Consider the following 6,000-nt stretch of genomic DNA (forward strand, 5'->3'; position numbering starts at 1 on the left):
CTTTCCGCTGGGAGAGGAACTGGAAAGTCCACTGACTCACAAAAACGCTGGGGCCAACCAATGACTGTCAGTGGAAGGGCCCAGGCGGAGAGACAGTCAGCAAATTGGGGAAATTCTTTCCACACCTGAGGCCTGTCAACAGAGGCCGGTCAGGGCCGGCTGCAAAGGCAGGCTCCACTGGGAGCACAGTGACTTCACTCCGCGTGGAAGGGCTCTTGTTCCCATGTGCTTCAGGGGTGGAGGCTCAGGGCCCTGTGATCCAGTCCCATCAGGGTCTGGGAGAAGTTCTGGGAGTGGGCACTTAGGTGAGCATGACTGGTGGTTACAGAGCATTCTGATGACATGGAGAGGGCTAGGGGTCCAAAGGTTCTTTCTTACTGAACTAGGGAGGCCTCTGCCTCTCCTTCAGTTTTCCCTCCTTTCCACCGAGATAAGTTACACACATGTCTGTGTGTCTGTGCAGATATATGTGCATGTATTGGCGTACTTACAAAGTGCAAAGTAAAGTTAGAACCAACTCTTCCTCCGAAACTAATCTGTGCCAGTCTTTCTCTTGAGAACACAAGGAAACCCCTGCCATGTCTGCCAGCCTGTATGTATGTAGTGGATTGGAATTCTCATAGGTAAGTGTGGGGGTAGGGTTCTGTGGAACCCTAGCTCTGCAGAGAAATCAAACACAAACATACTGGCACATATTGGGCACCAGTGGATGAATCAGTGCAAATGCACATTGCCCGTTTAAATCTCATCCCTTACCCTGGCCTTCTCCAGGGCAGTTAAGTGCTCTTATGAAAGCCATTTTTAATCTATTGAATGAACACATAGTACATGCCTGTGAAGCACATCTGCTGTGTGCACGTTCTGGGGTTGGCACACGCAGGAGTAGCTGTGTAGTCAGCCAGTCCCTCTGTGGTTGGGGATCTGACATGTAGAGGACTTTCAAATGGCATTTTAAATTCCCATAGATGACAAAAATTTGGATATGGAGAATGAACTCTGCTTTTTAAAAAATTAAAGTTGACAAGTGCTGTGAGCACCCGGCTCTAGCTCAGAGGCACAGGCTCCTTGGCTTGTGTTGGGGAAACAGGCTTCCTTTGACTGTCCAGGAAAGGTCATCTGCCTCCCAGGTTCATGTGATTCTCCTGCCTCAGCCTCCCGAGTAGCTGGGATTACAGGCGCTCACCACCACGCCCAGTTAATATTTTTTTGTATTTATGTTGGCCAGGCTGGTCTTAAACTCCTGACCTCAGGTGATCCACCCGCCTTGGCCCCCGAAAGTGCTGGGATTACAAGGTGTGAGCCACTGCACCTGTCCTCAGAAAAGCCATCTATTAGGCCTGGAAACAAGCCTCCTCCACTCCCAGCTCCTCTGGTGCGTCACGTTTTAATCTCTCTGGCACTGCCTGTTCTATTTTGGCTTCTTCCCAGGCTCACACCAGCTGTTCCCTCTGCCTGCAGCCTCTTTCCTCACTGGGCCTTTCCTCAACTGTCACTTCCTCACCAGGCCACCAATGCTTTTTCCCCACTTTGATCTTTCTCCTTAGCCTTTGCTACCACCTGCTTATCTTTGTTGTTGATCATACCCAACCTTCACCAAGACTATAAACTCCAGGAGGGCAGGATTTCTGTTGTTCTGTTCACTGCTATCTGCAATGTCTCGTGCGAGTCATTCAATGCTTACAGATGGAAATGAGGAGGAATTGCAGGCAGCAGAATTTGTACGTGAGAAATGTTTTTGGAGCACTCGACCCCACCAACCTGGTTTAGTGGAAGTTACATTCTGTTGGAGAGTTAGTAACTTAATAACTAAATAACCAGCTAGATGACTTAATTTGCATGACTACAACGGCGGCTGGAGGAGCGGGGGCGGGAATCTCTCCTTTAGCCTAATTCTGAAGCCCAACTCTTGAACTTGGTCTAATTCTTGCTTCATTTTCTCTGGGAAAGTTTCCTCTCAAAAAACGAACAAGAAAGGGAGGTTGCCTAAGCATTTACGGAGGCCACGTACTTGGTGTTGCTACATCGTAGAATACAGCTGCTGTTCTCGACTGTGCAGAGATGAGACCTGGACTGAAGATCAGGCCACCTCTCCCCAACTTCCGTCTCCTTCAGCCTGGATGTCACGAACACACACCCCTTCCTCTCCAGCGCCACTCCCATCCCCTTCTGGGTTCTTACCCGAAGTTCTGCTGAAACTCAGGGGTCTCAGTTAAGTCCATATGCATCTCTTTAATCTGCTTTTAATCTTTCTAGAGAGGGCTCTGCTCATGTTTTTCCTGTGCTTGAAAATGTGAGATGATTCCCACCAAATATAGCTGCTGCAGTTCTTCAGGTCTTCTCTGACCTGGTGCTCGTCTAGTTTATAAGGTTTTCTTCCACTCCTCCCCTCAGGGATCCTGCAAGGCTCAGCAAGTTACACTTCTTCTGTTCCCTCAAGCTGTGAGGCTGCATATTGCTTCCTGGAGCCATCTCCTTGTCCCTCACTTGTCTGTACAAATCCTACACATCTCTTCTCAAGAACACCCAGCTCAAGCGTCACCTCTGCCATGCTGCCTTCCCTCACTCCTCCAGCCAGGTCTCTCTCTTCTTCAAATTTCCAAAGTATACTTTTTGGTGTTTCTCTCATGGCAATCAGTTATTTCTATCAGTTGTACTTCTGCAATTCTTATTTCTGCTTACTTCCATAAGCTCCTTAAGGGCAGAGACTTCATTCAAACAGCCTTGGGCCTGGGGACCCCTTGGTACAAAAAACAGATATGATCACTGTCCTAGCGGAACTTAATGTAATGGGGTTTAGTCCAACTGTTTTTAAATAGTCAGTTACCACAGTAACAGAAGCGCAGGATGTTATGCGAACAAAACATAAAGTCCCAACATAGCGGGGAAGGCTCTGGGAAAGCTTCCTTAAGAAGAGATACTTAAGGCCAGGTGTGGTAGCTCAGGCCTGTAATCCCAGCACTTTGGGAGGTTGAGGCAGCCAGATCACTTGAGGTCAGGAGTTTGGGACTGGCCTGGCCAACATGGCGAAACCCCATCTCTACCAAAAATATACAAAATTAGCCGGGCGTGGAGGCGAGCACCTGTAATCCCAGCTACTTGGGAGGCTGAGGCAGGGGAATCACTTGAACCCAGGAGATGAAATCTGCAGTGAGCTGACATTGTGCCACTGCACTCCAGCCTGGGTGACAGAGCAAGACTCCGTCCCCGCCGCCAAAAAAAGAGATACTTAAGGTTGAACTTGATGGATCAGGAAACCAGGTGAAGGGGAGAAAAACGGCAGATGCCAGTGTTCTAAAGAACAGGTTGGGCCGGGCGCGGTGGCTCACGCCTGTAATCCCAGCACTTTGGGAGGCCGAGGCGGGTGGATCACGAGGTCAAGAGATCGAGACCATCCTGGTCAACATGGTGAAACCCCGTCTCTACTAAAAATACAAAAAATTAGCTGGGCATGGTGGCACGTGCCTGTAGTCCCAGCTACTCAGGAGGCTGAGGCAGGAGAATTGCCTGAACCCAGGAGGCGGAGGTTGCGGTGAGCCGAGATCGCGCCATTGCACTCCAGCCTGGGTAACAAGAGCAAAACTCCGTCTCAAAAAAAAAAAAAAAAAAAAAAAAAAAAAAAAAAAAAGAACAGGTTGGGGAAATGCTAGCCAGGCTGATAGTAGTTGTTCTGAGGATTAAAGTTAGTATTAATTCATAACTCATACAGCCTTCTATTTCATTTAAAAGTGAGGGCTGGATACGGTGGCTCAAGCCTGTAATCCCAGCACTTTGGGAGGCCGAGGCAGGTGGATCACCTGTCAGGAGTTTGAGACCAGCCTGACCAACACGGAGAAACCCTGTCTCTACTAAAAATGCAAAATTAGCTGGGCGTGGTGGCACATGCCTGTAATCCCAGCTATTTGGGAGGCTGAGGCAGGAGAATCGCTTGAACCTGGGAGATGGAGGTTGTGATGAGCCAAGACTGCACCATCGCATTCCAGCCTCGGCAACAAGAGCAAAACTCAAAAAAAAAAAAAGTAAGATGCTGAGACATTTGCTGAAGTGAGGGTTGACGCTACTTATCAGGTGACATGATGAAAATAATTCTAGGTATTCTTTCCTAAAGTTCCCGGACAAGTACCGCTAAGCACTGTCATAAATTGAGCTTATGACCAATTCTTGGCAACATTTAATCATTCATTCGACAGTTTTTGAGTTCTCTGTACCAGGTACTACAGAGGACACACAAATAAAAGGCATACTCCCTGACCTCTTAGTCAGGCGAGGGAGACAGAGGCGAGTGCAATGCCAGTGTCTTGTAATAACAGACAAGGCTTCTGTAGTGGTCACAATACACGAGGCATGGTTCTAAGCATTTTACATGTAACTCACTCGATTCTCACAACTACCCTGAGGTCGATTTTACAAGGCTGTGTGGCTAAGTGGTTTGGTAAAGCCAAACAAAATCTACAGGAGTGAGTCAACCTCAAACCGTGGGTAGGGCAGAAGGGGAAAGTGAGGATTGAGGGGCGGGTCCGGGGGAGCCGGGGGGCAGGAGGCTTTATGCAGGGCAGTGGCCTGATTAGAAAGATAACTCCAGTAGCAATGCCAAGAATGGACTGGAAGGAAGCCCAGCTGAAGGGAGGGAATGGCAGCAGAGGCTGGTGCTGTTATTAGGCCAGAAACCACAAAGGCTCGAATTAAGCTAGTAGCAGCAGGAATGAAGAAAATAATGGAAAATGTTATCAACAGGGGTGGGAAGGATAACCCTGTGGAGGTATTAAATAGGTAAGAGCACATGAGAAAAAACCGACCAGTGCACATCTTTAGAAAATGGTCACGAGCAGTTCTTTTCACACCGTAAAAGTTACAATGGCTCTCCTGTAAGATAATTTAGACACAAACCACCTGCAGAATTCGTATTTCACTCTAGCATTACCTTCCCTCAAAGGTTTCACAAAGTGCCAGTGCACAAAAGAACCCCAATTCCTGTTCTAGGAACTGTGCTGGGAGAGAGCAGAGTCCAGAGACTCCACCAAGTCAATACCTCTGAGACTCCAGCCCTGTTCCCAGCCTGATTTCTCAGTGGCTCTCTCCCTGTAATGGGCGAGAAGGGCACCGTCTATGTGGCTCACACATCTGTTACAACTTTTCCTGTTTATCTTACTGGCTTTCTGAAGATCAAATAGCTAAAAGTGCTAGCATTTTATGAACCATAAAACAAACTGAAAAGGATTGTTTACTAATTTTTGGAGTCATTTGCATTCAACAAAGAATGCAACAAAGAATGTTCCTGGACAAAAGTTATCATGTATACAGGTCCTACTATATGTACTGTTGTTGACACGTCAAAGAGAGCATTTCTGTCTAAGCCCCCAATTTAAAATAGGCTACAGAACATTTATTTGGTGTAGTATTTTCTTGTTACGTCCTAAGGCAACTTTCTCAACAGAGGGTCTCTAGACGTCAACAATCATCAAAGGCAAGTCATTTGAGCTGGCCCTTTACTAGGGGTGTGTGTGTGGTACTGAGCCTAACTTTCAAGGTCTCTGATAAACGAGACACTCGCTAAATGACTTCCAGCCAAAGGCAGCCAGAAATGTTAAGTCATGGAAAAAATTAGGCAGGTGTGGAAGAAAGGGCGTGGGATAATGTGAGAAAGCCTTGCAAAACGATGCTAATGCCAGCTCCTCTCTCTTATCCACAAAATATACATAAACATTTTAATTTTTCAGAAAAATTCAAGTAAATGAATTGGAATTTAAGAAAACAACAAAATAGCTTTCCGTTTAAGGGTGTTCAAACCCTAGTTATAAATCTATTTGTTCAAGAGGACTGACTTTCTAGATTGAACATGCCTTGTCTTAGTTTTTCTATCTGTATAGAAGTTTACTCCCCCAAAAAGAAATACATTAAATTGTGGGATTTGATGTTGTTACCAAGTTCTCCCCCTTTAAACCTTTGGTATGTTTGCAGATTTTGTTAACTTTCTGTTTAGTTCTTAGAATCAAAATTCCTGTT

The sequence above is a fragment of the Aotus nancymaae genome, unplaced genomic scaffold, assembly GCF_030222135.1.
Source record: "Aotus nancymaae isolate 86718 unplaced genomic scaffold, 86718_ANA_hifiasm-v0.15.2.pri h1tg000012l, whole genome shotgun sequence".
NCBI lineage: Eukaryota > Metazoa > Chordata > Mammalia > Primates > Aotidae > Aotus > Aotus nancymaae.